We start from the raw sequence: 24,589 nt of genomic DNA, 5'->3' as shown, positions 1-24,589 counted from the left end.
CTCTTTGACTACTTATTGTTTTAAGGTAATTAAACCACAAAACTCATTGGAATAATGTTTAGGGCTGACTTAAACCCTTAAAAGCCATTAGCTGTTAACTGCCAAGTTGCTCTGAGTCTCTGTCTGCATGAAATTGAATCATATTTGAAAGGTTTTGTAGGCTCGTGGCAAGATTCATAAAACCCCTACAGCTTTACATCTTTCATCACAAACCAGGAAGCCGGAGGGAGGTGGGGAGAACTGACTGTGGTTAGCAGGGGAAACAGTGCTTGATTTTTCATACAACGTTTCTCTAGAATCTTTATTAATTAACCCCACTTTGCCTTCATATGGTGAAATTGTAAATGCTCATTTCCCACTTGTTTAATTCAATTACAGCCAAAGAGTATTTATGCTGCACCTGTAGGGATTGGTGCCGAGAACAGTAAGATTAATAAGACACAGACCCTGCCCTCAAGCAGCTTCAGGTCAAAACAAACAGACAGATGAATAAACAGCATTTAATATGGTGTGACAAACACACCAGTAGAGGAATGTACAAAGGAAAGAAGAGGGGATTATGGGTAAAGTCAACGAAGGCATCTGCAAAAGACTACGATGGAGCTGGGTTTCGAAGGCAAATAGGAGTTTGCCAGACAGAGGAAGTGCCAAAATATTTTGGACTGAAGTATCAAACAATAACATACAGTAAAGAAGGAAATGGTATTTTTCACTCACCTAAGATTTTAAAAAGATTTTCTCTCTCCTTCCTTCCTCCCTCCCTCCCTCTTTTCTCTCTCCCTCTCTCAGTCACACACACACACACACACATACACACACACACACACCAACAGAGTACATTTCTGATTTTTACATGCCTTTTAAATGCCTGACATTCTAGTAAGCATTCTGTAGGATCACTTACCGACTCTGCTCACTCTACCCTTCACTGAAAACACTTTTGTCACTGAAGACCACAGCATGCTCACATCCCTCTTCCTCCAAGCCCCTTTCCACGTCCAGCACTGCTTCTCTTTGCTCTCCGTGAGCAAAGCTCTCCCCTGACACGGACCCTTTTGTATTCCCCCTTCTCTGATCATTCATTGTACACAGATGGGGGTCTGGACCCCAGATGGACCAGGGGAGCTTCAGAGTTTTGAGTTACATTATCAGATGGATATTATAATGTCAACTTAGATTAAACGTATTCTACAATATTTCAACTATAAAATAGGGCACTATAAGCAAAAAACAAAATGGTGCTGCTTTGATGGGCAAAAATATGAACTTCAGTATAGGGTAAGAACTCGCATATAAGAAACAGATGTGGAAAGCATATACATGAAGATTGAAATACATCTTTCATTAAATTCTTTCATATTTATCTCTGAAACAGCTGGTGCTTCTTCATCTCTACAGGAGGCATATTAATGTTTACTTCCCATGGTTGTTTTGTTATGTGGATTAATAAGATTACATATAATAAATACACAGCAAATATTTCTTCCTTTATTTGATGCTTTGGGTTAATAGAGCAACTGAACAATTCAATGATTTCCCTGTATCTACAAGAAAAAGTGATCAAAATTTATTTCTCGACACTAAAGTTCTATCTAATAGGTTCTGCCAAACATCTGACTACATGCTCCTTCCCCAAATAAGTCATATCTCCGTGAAAGTGGATCAGACTCTGTCCTAAGCATGCTGCTGCACCGTCTCACATTCTATCCCCCAAATCCATTAAATAATGTAGCAGAAAGCATTAGGTTATTTGTTTGTGCCACTTTAACCAAAAAGTTAGCTCAAGATACTTTTGTTGTTATTGTTTTGTTCCATTACGATTTTTCATCCTCCTATTAACAGTCTATGATAAAAGCCAATCTTTTTTTTTTAGTTTCCCAGTTCTTAGAGGAAATAAATTCCATAAGGATTCTATATTAGTCAGAATTCTTCACAGAACCAGAACCTAAATGATTATATATAATCATTTATATGTAATATATATGTGATTATAACCATATATGTATAAATATATGTGCTTTTATAAAGAGATTTAGTATAAGGAATTGCCTTCTGTGATCTTGGGGGCTGACACCTTTGAACTCCGTAGGGCAGGCCACAGGCTGGAATCTCTAATAAAGGTGATATTGAAGTCTTTAGTCCGAATTCCTGGCTGGCTGGAAATTCTGGCAAGAGCCGAAGCTGAAGTTGAGGCAGAAATTCTTCTCTTGACCTCTGATTCTGTCTTTTAATATTTTAGTGTGTTATCTCTGAAATTTGGCCCCTGAGCCGACTGTTTCTTACATTTGTTTCCATCTAGTGATATGACAGAGATTTCCTTGAGTGCCAGAAGCTAACAGAAAGAAACCAAGCGAAGAAACACCTTGCACAGTCTTTGCAAATTGTCTCTAAGTTGGCTGATGCTCTCCTTTAGAGTTTAGTCCTTCCGCAAGAAGATCAGCCCCAGGTGAAAGCGCTGGGTCCTCTCAGGTGTTTTCTGAGCATGGGTCTTGTCCGGGCATGCCCTCCTAGCCAGAGGAATCCCCCAGTTTTCGGAGATCCAAATGCTCCTCCTTCTCCCTGTGAAATAGACTTGCCCTTCCCTGCTCCTGTGTGACCAACTGTTTGTCCTAACACTGGTATTCCTTTGCCCCAGGCCACTCTGATTGGATAGTTTCTCACAATGCTTTTAGCGTTCCCAAGTTGCTCTGCACACTGGGCAAGTACTGGGATGATGGGCTAGAGACAAGTGAACTGGTTCAGCATTTTAGATTGCACCAGACAGATCGGTACAGACAAGCATGCACCCAGGATGTGCATACGTGGGACATGCGTTTGCCCAGTATGTGCATACGTGGTACTCTGCTCACTCTGGAACCCCGCCAGCGACCCACTCTGAGAGACTGACTCTGCCCAGAGCCATGGAGGAGGAGGGAGGGGCCAGCAAGGGCGCCAGGAGCTTTTCTATTTTGAAATTGCGTTTTCTTGATTCACAGCTCATCGAGTTATTGCAACCCTTTAATTGTTTCCCAGAGCTCTGAGCAAGATGGCTTTGCCATTTTTTGCTAGTTGTTCAGAGATTCTGTGGGGGAATATCAACCTGGATGTCTCATGCTGCCATCTTGGTTGATCAGAAGTCTAGTAATTCCAGTTCTGTCTTTTAAAACCTCCAGCTGATTGGATGAGGAAGTTACCTGCATTATTGAGGACAATTTTCCTTGTTGATTGTAGAGGCGATTAAATGACTATAAATGCAAATCTCATCTAAATACCTTCACAGTGCCAATTAGACCAAACAAATGGACACCATAACTTAGCCAAGTTGACACATGAAATTAATCACCACAAATTCTAATGGTTTTTTTTTTCTGGGCTCTGGTTAAAATATGTCCAGGAATATTCCTGGGGTCTCAAGGTTTAAGAGGACCATCTTGGTTGCATAAACCGAAGGGCCACTAGTGGCATTGTATATTTTAGGAGAATGGTGTCCCTGGGGAGTTCAGCTCCAGTAGCACAACTATATAAAGTAGTAACTCATTCTTTTTTTTTTTTTTTTTTTTATCATCATTTTATTGAGATATATTCACATACCACGCAGTCATACAAAACAAATTGTACTTTCGATTGTTTACAGTACCATTACATAGTTGTACATTCATCACCTAAATCAATCCCTGACACCTTCATTAGCACACACACAAAAATAACAAGAATAATAATTAGAGTGAAAAAGAGCAATTGAAGTAAAAAAGAACACTGGGTACCTTTGTCTGTTTGTTTCCTTCCCCTACTTTTCTACACATCCATCCATAAACTAAACAAAGTGGAGTTTGGTCCTTATGGCTTTCCCAATCCCATTGTCACCCCTCATAAGCTACCTTTTTATACAACTGTCTTCGAGATTCATGGGTTCTGGGTTGTAGTTTGATAGTTTCAGGTATCCACCACCAGCTACCCCAATTCTTTAGAACCTAAAAAGGGTTGTCTAAAGTGTGCGTAAGAGTGCCCACCAGAGTGATCTCTCGGCTCCTTTTGGAATCTCTCTGCCACTGAAGCTTATTTCATTTCCTTTCACATCCCCCTTTTGGTCAAGAAGATGTTCTCCGTCCCACGATGCCGGGTCTACATTCCTCCCCGGGAGTCATATTCCACGTTGCCAGGGAGATTCACTCCCCTGGGTGTCTGATCCCACGTAGCGGGGAGGGCGTAACTCATTCTTTAACCTGTGTTATCTCTCCTTTTATTACCTCCAGAGCTCTCACCATAATACAGAATCATGAAATTCATGGTATTTGTTGATTTGTCATCTGCTTCTCAACCTAGAATGTAAGTTCCTGGAATATCTTATCAATATCTTCTATGCTGGGGAAGTTACAAACACGCTTTGCAGCCATCTCTGAGCCCTCATCTACCCTCTTCCTTCGCTATTGTATGCAGATGTTTCAATATGTTTATATATTTCCATTCAGCCTCCTGGGAGAGCCCTTAGGTCTAAAGAAAAGCCTGATGCTACCTTAAACCCAGAAACCTGAAGCAAGCAGTTCCAACTGCTTATCAGAGTGGGAACTCTCAGTGACAGGGCCCCTTCCCCTGGATTGTATGACTACCCCGTGCTTGGACAGCACAGATTTGTCTGTCTTCTCCCAAGTGAAGTGGAACATGCAGAGCCATATATTCACCAACCCTGACCCAAGCAGCTGGCCTCCCCGGGACACTGGTCAAGGTGGGTTCTCTTCCTCTGCTCTTTTGGATCCTTTGGGCTGGAAAGCAACAAAGCAGACATTTGCTAAAAGTTTCTGTTGTACCTGAGCCTGTGTTCAAATGGCACACCATACAGCAACTCACTCCAAAGCTTAACATTTGAACTCTTAATATGTTCCGGAAACTGTACTTGGGAGAATAGATAAATAAATGTATAGTGAATGTGTCAACAAAGATAAAATGGAGTTGTACACTTAAAAGTAATTTTAAATTCTAAAGTGGCATTTCTTTAGCTTTGTACATACTACCTCAATGGTACAATGGCTCTCAAAGTTTAGATAGAACCGCTACCACAGCTACCGTTCATTGAACACTTATTAGGTGCTAAACATTTTGCATAATTTCCCTCATTAATCCTCATAAAATACATATGATACAATGTTATCATTACCTTGTTCCTTCTATTTTATGACAGGAAATCTGAGGTTCATAGAATCTGAGAGATATTAAAGAGAGAAGTGGTAGGAAACAGTTCTGGAGAGCAGAAAGTAATCAGATCTTGAAAGGCATTGTACATCCAATACTGGGTCTGGTTCTGTCTTTAGGTAATAGGACAACTTGAAAGGTACCTGGATATTTTTTATAGTGTGCCCAAACTTGTGTGAGGGAAAAGGATCAAAAGAATTCACACACACACACATATGCATGCACAGTAGCTCTTATATATAGCACAACAATACACAAATAAGTACGAATACCATTGACACTGAGGTGGGACTCAGGGCTCTCAGGTGGCAGGGATCTGCTTTTTTATTAGATACATTTTGTTACTTTTCCTTTTTTTTCAAACCTATGTGTATTACTTCTTAAGATTGTAATACAACACAACACAACACAGCACAACACAATAAAGGAAAAGGAAACCAAAGAGCTGAGCCAAATCAGTAGCAATGGGGATGAAGAGGTGATGATGGACTCAAGAATTCCACTGGAAAACATGGTTCAAGATGTACCTTGAAATATTGAGTTATTAAATTTGAGTAAAGATACCATAGTCCAATGTGATTGGGAATAACATAGGTAAACACAGCTGAAGTCCTCTCAAAGCTGAGTTTTGCAGATAAGTTAAAATATTATTGTGACTCTCTGACAGGTACATGTTTCATTTTCTAAACTCATTTGATTAAGGGATACTTTTCCTCATGGAGTCCTTCAAACATACACTTCGCCAAATGATCACTTAGAGCAGGGCCAATTCCAACTCACTGCCTGTATTTGTAAATAAAGGTTTATTGGAACACACACATTTATGTTTACATATTGGATATGTCTGCTATCAGATAACAAAAGCAGGTTGAGAAGCTGTGACAGAGGCCTTATGTCCGGCAAAGTCTAAAATAGCTACTATCTGGCCCTTTAAAGAAAAAGTTTGCCAACCCCTGATTCAGAGGATAAAATTGCCAGAACTTGCTTATCAGGTAAATGAAGTGAATGACATAAAGGAATCAAGACAGACTTCCAAAATTCAAATGCTTACTTGGGATAGACAGGAAGCATGAATGAATGCAGTGGAGGAAGTATAAAATGGTAAGGAATGGGAGGGACTGTGGCAAAGTAGAGAGTTAACTTTTGTTAAAGGGAGCAGTCACTTGTCAGCTGAATCCATAGAGAAATCTGAGTCCAGTGTCACCAAATCTAATTTTCCACCAAACAATGGCCCTATTATACTTATGTAAACTCTTGTGATTATTTACTTTAAAAAAACAAAGCAGGGGGCAGGGCATGATGGCGGATTGGTGAGGTGTATGTTTTAGTTATCCCTCCAGGGAAGTAGGTAGAAAGCCAGGAACTGCGTGGACTGGACACCTCAGAACAATGTGACTTTGGGCATACTTCATACAACACTCATGAAAATGTGGAACTGCTGAGATCAGCGAAATCTGTCAGTTTTTGTGGCCGGGGGACCCACGCCCCTCCCTGCCAGGCTCAGTCCCATGGGAGGAGGGGCCGTCAGCTCTGGGAAGGAGAAGGGAGAACTGCAGCAGCAGCTCTTATCGGAAACTCATTCTACTGATCCAAACTCCAACCATAGATAGACTGAGACCAGACACCAGAGAATCTGAGAGCAGCCAGCCCAGCAGAGAGGAGATAGGCATAGCAAAAAACAGCAAGAAAAACTCAAAAATAAAAGCAGAGGCTGTTTGGAGTTCTGGTGAACATAGAAAGGGGAAGGGCAGAGCTCGGGCCCTGAAGCTCATTTGCAAATCCCGAAGAAAAACTGATCTCTCTACCCCCTGGATCTTTTCTTAATAGCCCTAATTGCTTTGTCTCTTAGCATTTCAATAACCCATTAGATCTGCCAGGAGGCCCTTTTTTTTTTTTTAATCTTTTTTTTCTTTTCTTGAAACAATTACTCTAAGAAGCCCAATACAGAAAGCCTCAAAGACTTGCAATTTGGGCAGGTCAAGACAAGAGCAGAACTAAGAGAGCTCTGAGACAAAAGGCAATAATCCAATGGCTGAAAAAATTCACTGAACACCACAACTTCCCAAGAAAAGGGGGGCATCCACTCACAGCCATCATCCTGGTGGACAGGAAACACTCCTGCCCGTCGCCGGCCCCATAGCCCAGAGCTGCCCTAGACAACCGAGCGCAATGGAAGTGCTTCCAATAACACACATACACCACAAAAGTGGGTGTGGACATTAGCCTTCCCTGCACCCTCAGCTGGTTGTCCCAGAGTTGGGAAGGTGGAGCAGCATGAATTAACAAGCCCCATTCAGACATAATTTCAGCAGACTAAGAGTCTCCCTACACAGCCCAGCAGCTCAGAACCACCCTGGGGGGACAGCACTCACCTATGACATAGCACAGTCATCCCTCAACAGAGGACCAGGTGGTGCAAGGCCTGGAAAAGGGAACCACTCGCAAGTCTCAGGGGCCACACGCCAATACCAAGGACTTGTGGGTCAGAGGCAGAGAAAAACTGTGGCAGGACTGAACTGAAGGATTAGACTATTGCAGCAGATTTAAAACTCCAGGAACACCAGGGAGCTTTGATTGTTAGAACCGCCCCCCTCCCTGACCATCCAGACACACGCCCCTTATACAGGGCGGGCAACACCAACTACACGCGCAAGCTTGGTACACCAATTGGACCCCACAAGACTTACTCACCCACTCACCACAGAGGCAAAGCAGGGGAGAACTGGCTTGAGGGGAACAGGTGGCTCGTGGACACCACCTGCTGGTTAGTCAGAAAAACTGTACTCCACGAAGCTGTAGCTCTCACAAATTAGAGATAAGGATTTCAATTGGTCTACAAATCCTAAAAGAACCCCATCAAGTTAAGCAAATGCCAAGAGGCCAAAAACAACAGAAAATTTTAAAGCATACGAAAAAACCAGACGATATGGATAACCCAAGCCCAAGCACCCAAATCAAAACATCAGAAGAGATACAGTACCTAGAGCAACTAATCAAAGAACTAAAGATGAACGACGAGACCATGGCACGGGATATAAAGGACATCAAGAAGAGAATGGAACAGGATATAAAGGACATCAAGAAGACCCTAGAAGAGCATAAAGAAGACATTGCAAGACTAAATAAAAAAATAGATGATCTTATGGAAATTAAAGAAACTGTTGACCAAACTAAAAAGATTCTGGATACTCATAGTACAAGACTAGAGGAAGTTGAACAACGAATCAGTGACTTGGAAGATGACAGAACGGAAAATGAAAGCACAAAAGAAAGAATGGGGAAAAAATCGAAAAAATTGAAACGGATCTCAGGGATATGATAGATAATATAAAACATCCAAATATAAGACTCATTGGTGTTCCAGAAGGGGAAGAAAAGGGTAAAGGTCTAGAAAGAGTATTCAAAGAAATTGTTGGGGAAAACTTCCCAAGTCTTCTAAACACCATAAATACACAAATCATAAATGCCCAGCGAACTCCAAATAGAATAAATCCAAATAAACCCACTCCAAGACATTTTCTGATCACACTGTCAAATACGGAAGAAAAGGAGCAAGTTCTGAAAGCAGCAAGAGAAAAGCAATTCCCCACATACAATGGAAACAGCGTAAGACTAAGTAGTGACTACTCAGCAGCCACCATGGAGGTGAGAACGCAGTGGCACGATATATTTAAAATTCTGAGTGAGAAAAATTTCCAACCAAGAATATTTTATCCTGCAAAGCTCTCTTTCAGATCTGAGGGAGAGCTTAAATTTTTCACAGACAAACAAATGCTGAGAGAATTTGCTAACAAGAGACCTGCCCTACTGGAGACATTAAAGGGAGCCCTACAGACAGAGAAACAAAGAAAGGAGAGAGAGACATGGAGAAAGGTTCAGTACTAAAGAGATTCGGTATGGGTACAATAAAGGATATTAATAGAGAGGGGAAAAATATATATGACAAACATAAACCAAAGGATAAGATGGCTGATTCAAGAAATGCCTTCACAGTTATAACGTTGAATGTAAATGGATTAAACTCACCAATTAAAAGGTATAGATTCACAGAATGGATCAAAAAAAATGAACCATCAATATGTTGCATACAAGAGACTCATCTTAGACACAGGGACACAAACAAACTGAAAGTGAAAGGATGGAAAAAAATATTTCAGGCAAGCTACAGCTGAAAGAAAGCAGGTATAGCAATATTAATCTCAGATAAAATAGACTTTAAATGCAGGGATGTTTTGGGAGACAAAGAAGGTCACTACATACTAATAAAAGGGGCAATTCAACAAGAAGAAATAACAAGCATAAATGTTTATGCACCCAATCAAGGTGCCACAAAATACATGAGAGAAACACTGGCAAAACTAAAGGAAGCAATTGATGTTTCCACAATAATTGTGGGAGACTTCAACACATCACTCTCTCCTATAGATAGATCAACCAGACAGAAGACCAATAAGGAAATTGAAAACCTAAACAATCTGATAAATGAATTGGATTTAACAGACATATATAGAACATTACATCCCAAATCACCAGCATACACATACTTCTCTAGTGCTCATGGAACTTTCTCCAGAATAGATCATATGCTGGGACATAAAACAAGCCTCAATAAATTTAAAAAGATTGAAGTTATTCAAAGCACATTCTCTGACCACAATGGAATACAATTAGAAGTCAATAACCAGCAGAGACTTAGAAAACTCACAAATACCTAGAGGTTAAAAAACGCACTCCTAAACAATCATTGGGTTATGAAGAAATAGCAAGAGAAATTGCTAAATATATAGAGACAAATGAAAATGAGAACACAACATACCAAAACCTATGGGATGCAGCAAAAGCGGTACTCGGGGGGAAATTTATAGCACTAACTGCATATATTAAAAAGGAAGAAAGAGCCAAAATCAAAGAACTAATGGATCAACTGAAGAAGCTAGAAAATGAACAGCAAACCAATCCTAAACCAAGTACAAGAAAAGAAATAACAAGGATTAAAGCAGAAATAAATGACATAGAGAACAAAAAAACAATAGAGGATAAATAACACCAAAAGTTGGTTCTTTGAGAAGATCAACAAGATTGACAAGCCCCTAGCTAGACTGACAAAATCAAAAAGAGAGAAGACCCATATAAACAAAATAATGAATGAAAAAGGTGACATTACTGCAGATCCTGAAGAAATTAAAAAAATTATAAGAGGATACTATGAACAACTGTATGGCAATGAACTGGATAATGTAGAAGAAATGGACAATTTCCTGGAAACATATGAACAACCTACACTGACCAGAGAAGAAACAGAAGACCTCAACCAACCAATCACAAGCAAAGAGATCCAATCAGTCTTCAAAAAGCTTCCCACAAATAAATGCCCAGGGCCAGATGGCTTCACAGGGGAATTCTACCAATCTTTCCAAAAAGAACTGACACCAATCTTACTTAAACTTTTTCAAAACATTGAAGAAAATGGAACACTGCCTAACTCATTTTGTGAAGCTAACATCAATCTGATACCAAAACCAGGCAAAGATGCTACAAAAAAGGAAAACTACCGGCCAATCTCCCTAATGAATATAGATGCAAAAATCCTCAACAAAATACTTGCAAATCAAATCCAAAGACACATTAAAAAAATCATACACCATGACCAAGTGGGGTTCATTCCAGGCATGCAAGGATGGTTCAACATAAGAAAATCAATCAATGTATTACAACACATTAACAAATCAAAAGGGAAAATACAAATGATCATCTCAATAGATGCTGAAAAAGCATTCGACAAAATCCAACATCCCTTTTTGATAAAAACACTTCAAAAGGTAGGAATTGAAGGAAACTTCCTCAATATGATAAAGAGCATATATGAAAAACCCACAGCCAGCATAGTACTCAATGGTGAGAGACTGAAAGACTTCCATCTAAGATCAGGAACAAGACAAGGATGCCCGCTGTCACCACTGTTATTCAACATTGTGCTGGAAGTGCTAGCCAGGGCAATCCAGCAAGACAAAGAAATAAAACGCATCCAGATTGGAAAGGAAGAAGTAAAACTGTCATTGTTTGCAGATGATATGATCTTATATCTGGAAAACCCCGAGAAATCAACGACACAGCTACTAGAGCTAATAAACAATTTTAGCAAAGTAGCGGGATACAAGATTAATACACATAAGTCAGTAATGTTTCTATATGCTAGAAATGAACAAACTGAAGAGACACTCAAGAAAAAGATACCATTTTCAATAGCAACTAAAAAAATCAAGTACCTAGGAATAAACTTAACCAAAGATGTAAAAGACCTATATAAAGAAAACTACATAATTTTATTAAAAGAAATAGAAGGGGACTGTTCTAGTTTGCTAATGCTGCAGAATGCAAAACACCAGAGACGGATTGGCTTTTATAAAAAGGGGGTTTATTTGGCTACACAGTTACAGTCTTAAGGCCGTAAAGTGTCCAAGGTAACACATCAGTAATCGGGTACCTTCACTGGAGGATGGCCAATGGCGTCTGGAAAACCTCTGTTAGCTGGGAAGGCACGTGGCTGATGTCTACTCCAAAGTTCTAGTTTCAAAATGGCTTTCTCCCAGGACGTTCCTCTCTAGCAAGCTTGCTCCTCTTCAAAACATCACTCACAGCTGCACTGAGTCCCTTCTGTTTGAGTCAGCTCATTTATATGGCTCCACTGATCAACACCCACCCTGAATGGGTGGGGCCATGCCTACATGGGAATATCTCATAAGAGTCATCACCCACAGCTGGGTGGAGCACATTCCAAGCAAATCTAATCAGCACCAAAACATCTGCCCCACAAGACTACGTCAAAGATAATGGCGTTTGGGGGACACAATACATTCAAACTAGCACAGGGACCTTAAAAGATGGAAAAATATTCCATATTCATGGATAGGAAGGCTAAATGTCATTAAGATGTCAATTTTACCCAAACTCATTTACAGATTCAATGCAATCCCAATCAAAATTCCAACAACCTACTTTGCAGACCTGGAAAAGCTAGTTATCAAATTTATTTGGAAAGGGAAGATGCCTCGAATTGCTAAAGACACTCTAAAAAATAAAAACAAAGTTGGAGGACTTACACTCCCTGACTTTGAAGCTTATTATAAAGCCACAGTTGCCAAAACAGCATGGTACTGGCACAAAGATAGACATATAGATCAAAGGAATCAAATTGAGAATTCGGAAATAGTCCCCCAGATCTATGGCCGGCTGATCTTTGATAAGGCCCTCAAAGTCACTGAACTGGGTCATAATGGTCTTTTCAACAAATGGGGCTGGGAGAGTTGGATATCCATATCCAAAAGAATGAAAGAGAACCCCTACCTCACCCCCTACACAAAAATTAACTCAAAATGGACGAAAGATCTCAATATAAAAGAAAGTACCATAAAACTCCCAGAAGATAACGTAGGAAAACATCTTCAAGACCTTGTATTAGGCGGCCACTTCCTAGACTTTACACCCAAAGCACAAGCAACAAAAGAAAAAATAGATAAATAGGAACTCCTCAATCTTAGAAGTTTCTGCACCTCAAAGGAATTTCTCAAAAAGGTAAAGAGACAGCCAACTCAATGGGAAAAAATTTTTGGAAACCATGTATCTGACAAAAGACTGATATCTTGCATATATAAAGAAATCCTACAACTCAATGACGATAGTACAGACAGCCCAATTGTAAAATGGGCAAAAGATATGAAAAGACAGTTCTCTGAAGAGGAAATACAAATGGCCAAGAAACACATGAAAAAATGTTCAGCTTCACTAGCTATTAGAGAGATGCAAATTAAGACCACAATGAGATGCCATCTCACACTGATTAGAATGGCTGCCATTAAACAAACAGGAAACTACAAATGCTGGAGGGGATGTGGAGAAATTGGGACTCTTATTCATTGTTGGTGGGACTGTATAATGGTTCAGCCACTCTGGAAGTCAGTCTGGCAGTTCCTTAGAAAACCAGATACAGAGATACCCTTTGATCCAGCGATTGCACTTCTCGGTATATACCTGGAAGATCTGAAAGCAGTGACATGAACAGATATCTGCATGCCAATGTTCATAGCAGCATTATTCACAATCGCCAAGAGATGGAAACAACCCAAATGTCCTTCAACAGATGAGTGGATAAATAAAATGTGGTATATACACACGATGGAATACTACACGGCAGTAAGAAGGAACGATGTCGTGAAACATGACAACATGGATGAACCTTTGAAGACATAATACTGAGCGAAATAAGCCAGGCACAAAAAGAGAAATATTATATGCTACCACTAATGTGAACTTTGAAAAATGTAAAACAAATGGTTTATAATGTAGAATGTAGGGGAGCTAGCAGTAGAGAGCAATTAAGGAAGGGGGAACAATAATCCAAGAAGAACAGATCAGCTATCGTGGGTAATTTTAACGTTCTGGGAATGCCCAGGAATGATTATGGTCTGTTAATTTCTGATGGGTATAGTAGGAACAAGTTCACAGAAATGTTGCTATATTAGGTTACTTTCTTGGGGCAGAGTAGGAACATGTTGGAAGTAAAGTAGTTATCTTAAGTTAGTTGTCTTTTTCTTACTCCTTTGTTACAGTCTCTTTGAAATGTTCTTTCATTGTATGTTTTTTTTTATTTTTTTAAATTTTTTGTTTTTCATACAGTTGATTTAGGAAAAAAAAAGATGTTTAAAAAAAATAAAAAATAAACAAGGAAAAAAATATGCAGAGCCCCCTTGAGGAGCTGGTGGAGAATGCAGGGGTATTTGCCTACCCCACCTCCATGGTTGCTAACATGACCACAGACATAGGGGACTGGTGTTTTGATGGATTGAGCCCTCTACCACCGGATTTGCCCTTGGAAAGACTGTTGCTGCAAAGGAGAGGCTAGGCCTCCCTATAATTGTGCCTAAGAGCCTTCTCCCGAATGCCTCTTTGGTGCTCAGATGTGGCCCTGTCTATCTAGCTAAGCCAACTTGAAAGGTGAAATCACTGCCCTCCCCCCTACGTGGGATCAGACACCCAGGGGAGTGAATCTCCCTGGCAACGTGGAATATGACTCCCGGGGAGGAATGTAGACCCAGCATCGTGGGACGGAGAACATCTTCTTGACCAAAAGGGGGATGTGAAAGGAAATGAAATAAGCTTCAGCGGCAGAGAGATTCCAAAAGGAGCCGAGAAGTCACTCTGGTGGGCACTCTTACGCACACTTTAGACAACCCTTTTTAGGTTCTAATGAATTGGGGTAGCTGGTGGTGGATACCTGAAACTATCAAACTACAACCCAGAACCCATGAATCTTGAAGGCAATTGTATAAAAATGTGGCTTATGAGGGGGGACAGTGGGATTGGGGGGGGGGCCATGGGGATCACACTCCCCTTTGTCTAGTTTGTGGATGGAAGAGTGGAAAGGTTGGGGAAACAAACAAACAAACAAACAAACAAACAGGCAAGGGCACCCAGTGTTCTTTTTTATTTTAGTTGCTCTTTTTCACTTTAATTATTATCCTGGTTATTTTTGTGTGTGTGGTAATGAGGATGTGGGATTGATTTTGGTGATGAATATACAACTATGTAATGGTACTGTGAACAATTGAATGTACGATTTGTTTTGTATGACTGTGTGGTATGTGAATATATCTCAATAAAATGAATATTTAAAAAAAAACAAAGAAAACTTTTTGGCCGAAGAGAACACAACTGTGTATGGGGTATAGCCAATCAATGGCCAATCTGCAATCTATGGTTAAAAGAGAATCCCAGGTTACTGACTGGTGTAATTAGGTGGTGCTACTGCTTTCATTAAATGCAATTATGTCTGTAAACTGTTCAGCAAGTTCCTGGTATTTGCTGTTCATTCTCCATATGTGAAAGTACAATTATTACTACTACTACTAATTTCAACTATGATTTGTGAGTAGTTTTCTGTTTTCTTGTGGGGTGGGTAATTGCGTGGGAATGGATAATTGATTGTTTGAAATATATTGATATTCTTGGCTAATGAGTGGACTAGGGTTATTCTAGCCATTATGTCAGAAAAACGTTAGCTAGTGTGGAGGGAAAAAAAGTGCCAGGATTTCAGCAGAAATAGCTGATTGGATGAAGGTGTGGGATGGGGGTCTATGGCCTGAAATTTTGGCAGTATTGGGAGAAGGTCAGAAGCCAAGCAAAGAAAAGAAATGTGAAAAGAATAAGATTAAAAAATCGGGAAAGATTTCGGACTATAAGATTTGGGAGGCTCTAGGATTTGGGAAGACATGGTAAATTTGGGCTGGCAAGGCTATTGCCAGGCTTCCTTCCAAAATAAAACACTTTTATTTCCCAATGAATAAATGACAATTTAAGTTGTAAAAATGTCCATTTGGAAGTAGGAATGAGTAAGAACAAGAAAGCCTTGTTCTGCCTTTTCTAATACTATAAATTATTTTATTGATAAAGTACATTTATTTAGTCAGAGAATTAGAATGCAGCTGTTATCAGGAAGGGAAGACTTTGCAAATGAAGAATCTGTTCAACAAATAAAGAGTTGAAGTATTTGAATGCAATTCAAACTTTTGGATTTTTTAATGGATACACACAAATACACACACAGACATACATCCATCCTTAATATATATAACATATAAATATACATATATATATATATATTTTTTTAAGAGAGAGATTGAGAAGAAAAGCAGTCACTGTGGTGTGTACAAGAAGTACACAGACAGAGAGGAACATATTGGTGGAATTGAAGCCCTTCTCCACAAACCAGATTTAGAGGGCCCAGCTCTACCCATTAAGAAAGACAGGATTTGATGCACCTTACAAATAGGTTTAAAAATGAAAATGACAGAATCTTGGCTAACCACGTTTTGTTTTATCAAATTTTTAAATGTTGGTGGTAATTGCTGTAATCTAAGCACATCTGCCAAATAAGCCTGAGTTGGTGTGGCAATACTAAATATTCCAGCCTTATCTCTGGAGTTGAGGAACGGTATGAAATCCTCGAAATAATGTTTGTTGGCACTATATCGCTGTGTTCACATTTTGACTTTCATCTGGAAAGATGGCTAATATTTTTGCAATCGGTTTCTTTCTAACTGAAGTGATAGCTAATCTGTTCACAAATTGAGCTCAGGCAGGTAACTCCTTCCAGACGGCAGGCATGGATTTTCTCCTGGACCTGATTTCCATGGATGTTAACGATACATCTGTTTTCTCCCTGGGTTCATTTGAATAAAGCCCAAATTTTTACACATCTACAAATGAGAGGAAAATGTTTAAAATGTAATTATTTTAATAAAATTTGAATCTGGGTCTTACAGCTAGGGTAGCCTTAAATAAACGTATTACTGATGAACTTTGCCTGAGCATAATTTCATTGCATTTCAATTTGGGACACCTCAAACCCTAGAATGACTGTCTCTCCAGTTCATGTGTTATCAAGGTTGGACTCGCCATTGTATCAAAACTATACCTTGAAAATTGTAACTTCAAGTCTTTTGAAAGCAAAAGTCTTAGACATGTGTTGCAAAATTTCATCAAGTAACAAGTTTCAAAAATTCTTTTCCATTAAGGCATTTTTCCCCAGTGTGGCTTCTTTCAAGAGAAGAAAATCCTATCATCACCACTAAATCCTTCTTAAAGTTCCCACTGATCTTAGCCTTAAAACAAGATTATCAAAAATAGTCCTACACTGAGATAATGTGTAAGAGATTTTGGAAAATCTCAACACTCCATTTTAGATTAAATCTAGTGGTTTTGCAGGCTCATGTTCCATTCCATTGATAAAGATGGATTATCAGTGTTTGCCTCCTAATTAAGAACAAACAATAATTATTGCCTCTTATGGTTGTAGCACAAATACCATAACCTTTCCCATCTGTATTAAAAATCCTATATTTGATCTGTCATTTAGGTGAATAATACAACTATTGTACCTTTGAAGAATCAAGTATTGACTTAAGAAGAAGCAATCTAACTAGGAGCAAGATTTTGTTGTTGTTTTTTTGTTTTTTTTTAATCATGCTTCAATTTAAAACTTTGCTACTATTGCCACTAGTTCAAAACTAACAGAGAATAGCAGAATGTTTCGTTGACTTTTGGTGGTGTTAATGAATACATAATGTTGTTTAATTAAAGTACTTTGAATTTGGGGAACAAAAGCCAATTAGGAAGGCACTGCATGCTTTACTCAAATTATATAAGTAATTCTAAAACAGAAGTGTTAATGATGGTAAATCTTCAAAGATATGATTTTACTTTTATTGATATTTTACAACATGTTGGTTTCCATGAGCCAGAAATCAAAGCAATGTTTACTCTTTGATAAAACAATATTTGTTCTTAGACCAAAGAATAATTTACACATGGAATAACCATTTAGTGCCACTGTGATCTAGCACTGAAATATAAGAAACAGTGTGTTAATCCATTTTATAGATAGCATTTGATAGCTTTAGAAGCATAAAATGAGAGAGATTAGTAGAGTCATCTGCAACCTTGTCTTTTTCCAGTTTGGTGAAAAAGTGAGACGCAGGGGTACATGAATTGTTCAAAACTTATCTTTCCTGGAGCAGATCTTGGGAATCTCTATATAGTTCATCTTTTCTTTGTTAGAAGCAAATGCTAAAAGAGGATTGGATATGCAAAAGTTTTATTGGGAAAAAGCCTTGTGAGGGAAAAATCAAGAAGGGAGTCGGGGTGAACCATCATACTTCAATGCAGGATTAACCCCTGTGGAGTAAAGAGGGGCAGGAAGAGGAATGGCTAGGAAAGTCTTAGATTGCAGCATAGTTGTAAGAAAGTTTTGCCCAAGTCTAGCCAAGGTTGACTCATCAAAGAAGTCCTGTGTCTCCTAGCAACAAGCTGCCTTAGCATCTCTGCCCAGCTCAGTTGTTGGATTGGAGCAGAACATGGGAAGTACACCCTCTGTATGCAAGTGCTGTATGGAAATACTGTATGCAAATGCTGTATGCAAATGTGCAGCAGCTAGGATCATTACTCAAGTATGCTTCCCTCAGTTGGAGCAATGAGATTTGAGTTGTGGTGGCCATGATACTGATCAGAAGCAGAGGGTTCTCTGCCTGATGTGCTCAAATAACCAATTCCTGAGACACCGGGATTTCAAAGAGAGAAAGACTTTGTTGCTAACCCCGAAGCATGAAATCAGATGGCCTACCGGCCTAAAAATCTGTCTTCCTGAACTGCAGTAACTCTGATAGTTTTATAGTATTGAAAGATAGGCAGGTTTTAGGATAATGAGAAAAACAGCTCAAGATGAGGTTAGAGATGATCTAATTATTGAGCATGCACAGATTGATTACACACTTAGTCGCAGAACATATTTAAGAAAATGATGACCTTAATATGATGATGGGCATGACTTTTAGCATTAGAATGAGATATAGGTCTCTTAAAGGTTAAAGTTTCAGCTACTGCACATGTCAGGCAGGCCAGTTTTGATTACATCAAGCTCCATCTAGCAAGATAGTTTTGGAATTAGGTGGGTTAGTTCTGGGCTGACTCAAGGTCCTTCATTAATAAACATTAGGTGCTGTCTTTAGTGATCAAAAGAATCTAAAATTGAAAAACAGGATAAGGGGGAACAAGTGGTGGTCACTCACAAGGTTTTACAATCACAAGATAAAGGCTACATAGTTATACAAACATCATCAGAGACCAAGGCAGCTAGATTTCAGATCAGAAATTTCAGGTATCTCCCTTTGGCTATTCTAATATACTAGAAAGTAAAAAGAAATGTCTACACAATGATTCAGGAACCATACTCATTAGTTAAAACCTAACTTCTCAAATACAGCCAAAGCCGCTACAATTCGCTATCCTATTTAATGACATTTTTCTCATATATCTAAATATTGTCCTCTGATATTCCTTACCTGAAGTTTCCTCTTCTTCTAAAGTGAGGTTGGATTCAGCAGTGGGAGATGATTCCCTGTTCACAGGAAATAAAGACCACATTATCAGGAGGCCTTGGTATAATACAGAGAAAAGAGATGTAGGTGATGGTGATGATAATAATGAGAACAATTAGAATTATTAGTAAATGCCTTCTATTTACTAGTTACTTTAATAGTCATTTCACAACTCCAATGCTCACATTTCTACAAAGGAGTTATTCTTTTTCCCCATTTTAAAAAAGGGAATACAGACTTAGAAACTGTGCAAGGTCACTGACTCAGTTAGTTTTGGAATCAAAGTCAACCTACTTCCCTCTTTTTGACCTCTAATTGACCACCCTCTAATTGACACAAAGTAGCTGTGACATTTTTTAACTTAATCTATCTAAGCCTCGGTTTCCTCATTTCATGAAATAGGAAAATAATCCTAATCATGTAAGGCTCTTTAAGAATTAAATGAAATAAATGTATACAAAATGACTGAATGGTGGGAAAGTGGGACCCATTACTATAATTATTATTAGGTCATTTTTTAACACAGTATTAAATAGTAATGCTTTAGTTCATGGTCCAAAAATAAACTTCAGATTCTAGCCTTTCCCTCCTTTTGTCTCTTTGGTGATTCTAAAAGTGAACATTCTGGTCACCAGGGTCCCTGCATAGAAGATGGATCCTCATAGGCTATTTCACCAAAATTACCAGAAACTATCCTCAAAGCTTGTCTTAGTCAAGATAAGATTAACGATATGTATTATAAAGTTAATGGCTCAGACCTCTATTTTGGAACAATTAAAATATTTTCTGGAAACAAATTTTAATATAACTTCCAAGGAAATACAAAAAAATTAAAAATGAAAAAGTAAAATAAAATGTACAAGATTGGCACAGAAGAAGAAAGCAATGTAACTAATGAAGCAAAATGCTATGCTGCCAGATTTGAGGGTGGAGGAAGGGGCCACAAACCAAGGTACAGAAGGAATAAAAAGAATACAGCTCTAGAAGCCAGAAACGGTCCTGAGTATGCCGGTGAGGAGTGTGTGTCTGTTGCTGACTTGTCACTCGGGGCCCCAGGCTCGGATGTTCTGTCCACTTGGCTGACCCCACATTCCTCTAGTTTCATGACCCATTTTACGAGAGCCATTTGGACGTTTCTGCGTCAATGGCAGAGAGACCACACTGCTGTTTGAAATGGAATTAATGAGTAAGTGGTAGTGGGGTTTCTGAAAAGATCTAGGCTTGGGTAAATTAAGATTTAATAATTGCTGAAGAAGAATGAATTACTCGTGCATGGTACAGTCTCTCCTCAGAAGCAGACACTGTATTATTTTTTGGGAATCTGGAGGGACTATCAGGATTCACACAGAGCCTTGAAGAACTATTTCTTTTACTAAATGATCCACTATTGTATGCAGAGTCATCAACAAAAATGATATTGGAATACTGTTAGAAATGTCTGATACATTGAAACCTTTTACGGTGGACTCAGAATGAAGGCAAACTGGCACATATTGCACCTGTAGCACTTCCACAGTTTGGCTTTTATATCAAAGGATGCTCAGCTTAAATAATAAAATGTAAGTTGTAATTTGGAAAAAAATGTGCAAGATTTATGCATTAAAGGAAAGCATGTTGAAGGAGAAAGTACAGAGTTTTAAAATCCATAAATTCAACCAATAATATATGTACCTGATTTCTGCAAATCTCTCCCGAATGTGTCATAAGGACAGCAGTATTGATTTATTTGAAACATGCACAACTGGATGACTTGGGGATTTTTATGTTTTGTTTTGCATGTGAAAAATCAAAGCAGTTTATATTTTTAAAATATTTGAAAACCTACACTATTTGCTTTCACATAAGGACATCAAATTCCAAAGAGTTACAGAGGAATATAAGGGAATCAAGGTCCAAGTAGAAAATATAAAACCATGAGGCCATGTGCTTTCTTTCCTGACCCCAATTTTCACATAATATAATAAGAATAAAAATCGAAATGAGATTTGATGTTCCACATTCCTTCAGCTTTTGATGATGTCTTCCATTGCTTCAATAACCAATCATATAGTCTCAGAAATAAATTCCCTAATGAAAATAACTCCTACCTCACCAGCCTCCCCCTTATACACTATCCAAGCATCTTTCTTTTTCTCTTTACAGCACTAATCATAAACTCTACTCATTTTATTTTTGATTTTTTAAAAATATTTTCTTTACTAAAATGTAGCTCCAGGATGTCAGAACCCATGTGTCTCTTCTTTACTCCTATACGTCTAATACCTGACACAGAAAGCAAACACTTTTGGAAAAGGAAGGAAGGATGGAAGAAAATGAAGAAGAGGGGGAGGAAGAAAGGAAGGAAGGAAGGAAAGAAAAGGAAAAAGAGGGGGGAACAAAGAGAGAGGGGAGAAGAAAAGGGAAAGAAAAGAGAGAAGGAAAAAGGGAAATAGTTCAAGCCCTATCCATGTACTGGAAGACTTACTCTCCCTTTACCAGTCCCTATTACCCCCTGCTTGATCATTTTTTAACACGTCTTTCTTCGTCCTGTCATCCTATCTCAACCGTCATTCCAGCTACATTGTGGAAACCATCCTTTCATTCAGGTACTATAGATCCCAGACTATTGTTGCAGCAGAATTTGCTAAAGGTTTGTTGTGGCAGAGGGTAGTTCCTTTCTAAGGCAAAAAACCCTTGAATACAAAATTCCACTGTTCCTACAAATCATGGGCATTTCCAAACCAGAAAATTTCTCCCGTGGTGACTGTGATTTTCTTCTATCTATCCCATCTCCTTACATCTCTTTTCTCTCCATGTTCTCCCCAAAATGCCACCTCATTCCCAATCTAGTTTTCATGCAGAGTAATTTAGATCTCCTTCCTCCCAGTCTTGCTATGATATTCATTTTTCTTTCTGCTGCAAAGGCACTGTTTATTACTCATGATTTATTTATACCTTACTTCATTCCAGAAAGGATTTAAGTTGTACTACAGAAACGCGTGCAATTAAAAAAAAAAAAAAAGGAAAGAAAATGTAAGTACAATATGAACAAAGGATTATAATTAATCCAGTTCTGTTCAACTGGGGTCAAAAATGGGGACAGGGCAAGTGAGTTAAAATAAAATGTTAGGGCCAGGAAAGCTGTATGTTAGAATGTGAGACCTAGACCTGAGCTCAGGAAGGAATAAAATACCAAGAAACAGTAATTAGAGTAAGTTTTTAGACTCTTGAATAACCTGGACATTTGTCTGAGCTCCCAGGCAGCCAAAATTAAAAAGAAAACATGGCCAGCTTTATAATCCTTATTATCCACAGTAAGTAAAGATGACAACTCTTCCCGGGAAACAAAGCTTGCCTTAGCACTCAATTCTAAAATAAGATTTTACGTGCACAGATATTGAGTAAAAAATAAACTGAAGGCAGGGAAATTAGCTGAGAGGCAAGATTCCAGGTCTGAATTGATAAACTGATGAACAAGGGTGACTGGAGAACTAACGGAAAGGAGAAAACACTGGTTGGTATTAGAATGGGAGAAGCAGCAGTAAGTGGGTGTCTGGAGGATAGAGGTCCTTGGAGAAGAGGGAGGTTGCATGGTAAGAAGACAGTGTTTTCCTTCGGCCTCTTTTGGATCAGTCCTGATCCCCACCTTCCTCATGCTTCAGTTTTATGGCTACATTGCCTTGTATTTACATCCGGGAGATGGTGTGAATGGAGCCTCTTCACTGAGCCAGGATCACACGTACTGGAGCCAGGGGCAGATGGAGCTCTGGGCTACAATGTTAATATGCCACTCACTGAAATAGCTATTTCCCTTAACGGTCGCTATCCAAAGAATAGCCCAGTGAAGGTGACATTGGCTATTACCCTATTCTGAGAGTGGGAGGCCCACGCAAATGATGCCTGAATTGTTCCTCAAGAACAATTTGGGTGTGAAAGGAAGCTGCAAAATAGACTCTGTCACCCATGAATAAAAGATCCTATCATATATGCAGAAGTTATTCTTCAAGATTCTCTAGTTAAGTAAGCAGGCTTACAACCACGAGTAGATATATATGAGGATTATTTTTCAAACCAGTAAAACAAAAGTAACAGGCTTTACCACTGATTGTGTTTATTAAATTGCTCAGCATGACATCGTTAATAGTCTCAAAAAACAATTTGAGTGGGCAAAGTGACCCAGAATAGAACCTATTATGATGCCTAAACTGTTTTAAATATCCACTGAGTGTTTTTTATGAGTTACCCTTCAAGGAAGGAGATTTTAAAGGCACAGGAGGTAGCATTTCTCCTACAACCATCACAGGCTAAACACAGGCGAATCTTTAAGACAGTCATGGTTTTCCAGGGAAGATAGGGCAGGAAGACTTGCCACAGTCTTGTCTTTGGTCTATATTTTAGACTGGAAAATAATGTGTGTGTGTTCACGCATATACATTATACTGCGTATATAACATTTATATATAAGTGTGTCTATACTATGCTATATACACACGTGTGTATATGTACATATATGTATGTCTTGTGTGAGCATGTATGTGTGTGTTTCTGCACCCAAACCACCTTCACCTGATTCTGCAATGATTATTGACCCAGTTAAAGGAAGAAAATGATGGCAGCCTATAAAATTAAAACATGTTGTTCAGGAATTTTCCTAGTGAATTAGACTCAAACCTAAGTCTAAGTGCCAGAAGCAGGAGCTGTAAGTCACCAGCTTTAAGGAGCCACATGTCAGGAAGTAGGACATTTATAGAAAAGGGGAAGTAGGAGAGGAGATAATGGAAAAAAGATGAGAACGCATAAGAAATGTCAAGAAGCTCACAGAGTAAACACTGTGTTGAAATTCAATGCTTTGTGTGAACTTACCCTGAAAAACACAGCTTTTCTTTAGAGGAGAATCACAGATTGAATCCCGCGGCACTGGGGAAGGCTAGAAATGATCCAAATTTTAGAATGAAGAAAAGAACAAAGAGCCAGAAAGGCTGACCATTTTATACTCATCTGGCCATGTTTGCTATGAATTTAGCATATACTATCTACTATGATACATATGCTAAACTTCAACTCTGAAATCTCAAATATCTAATAATATATTTTTGTAAATTATTCCTGCAAAATCTGGCCCCACCTAAACTAATTTTGTGGCAGAACCTGACCTGAAAAAATGTAAGTTAATTGTAGTATTTTAAAAATTTCTTAATATTAAAAAATTACTGAATTATTGACATGCCAGTGCTAGGTAATGTGGAATATATGCTTTATCATACTTTTAAAATCTAGAAAAAGTTCTTAATTTTGAAACATTTGACCATAAGGATTTTAGACCAGAGATTGTGGTATATGTGATATTTATTTTTATGTGCCAATCATTGTGCTAACCCCTCTTTGAGTCTTTATTCATTTAATTCTCATTACAGATCTTTGAGGTAGATATGATGAACCCTGCCAAGAGATAAGGGTATATAGGCTTATTGGGGATTATTTACTTGCTCAAGTTTACACAGTTCATATGTATCGAG

Source organism: Choloepus didactylus, chromosome 22, assembly GCF_015220235.1.
Source record: "Choloepus didactylus isolate mChoDid1 chromosome 22, mChoDid1.pri, whole genome shotgun sequence".
NCBI classification, from domain to species: Eukaryota; Metazoa; Chordata; class Mammalia; order Pilosa; family Megalonychidae; genus Choloepus; species Choloepus didactylus.
The sequence above is the reverse complement of the archived record's forward strand: the minus strand, read 5'-3'. Positions refer to the sequence as shown.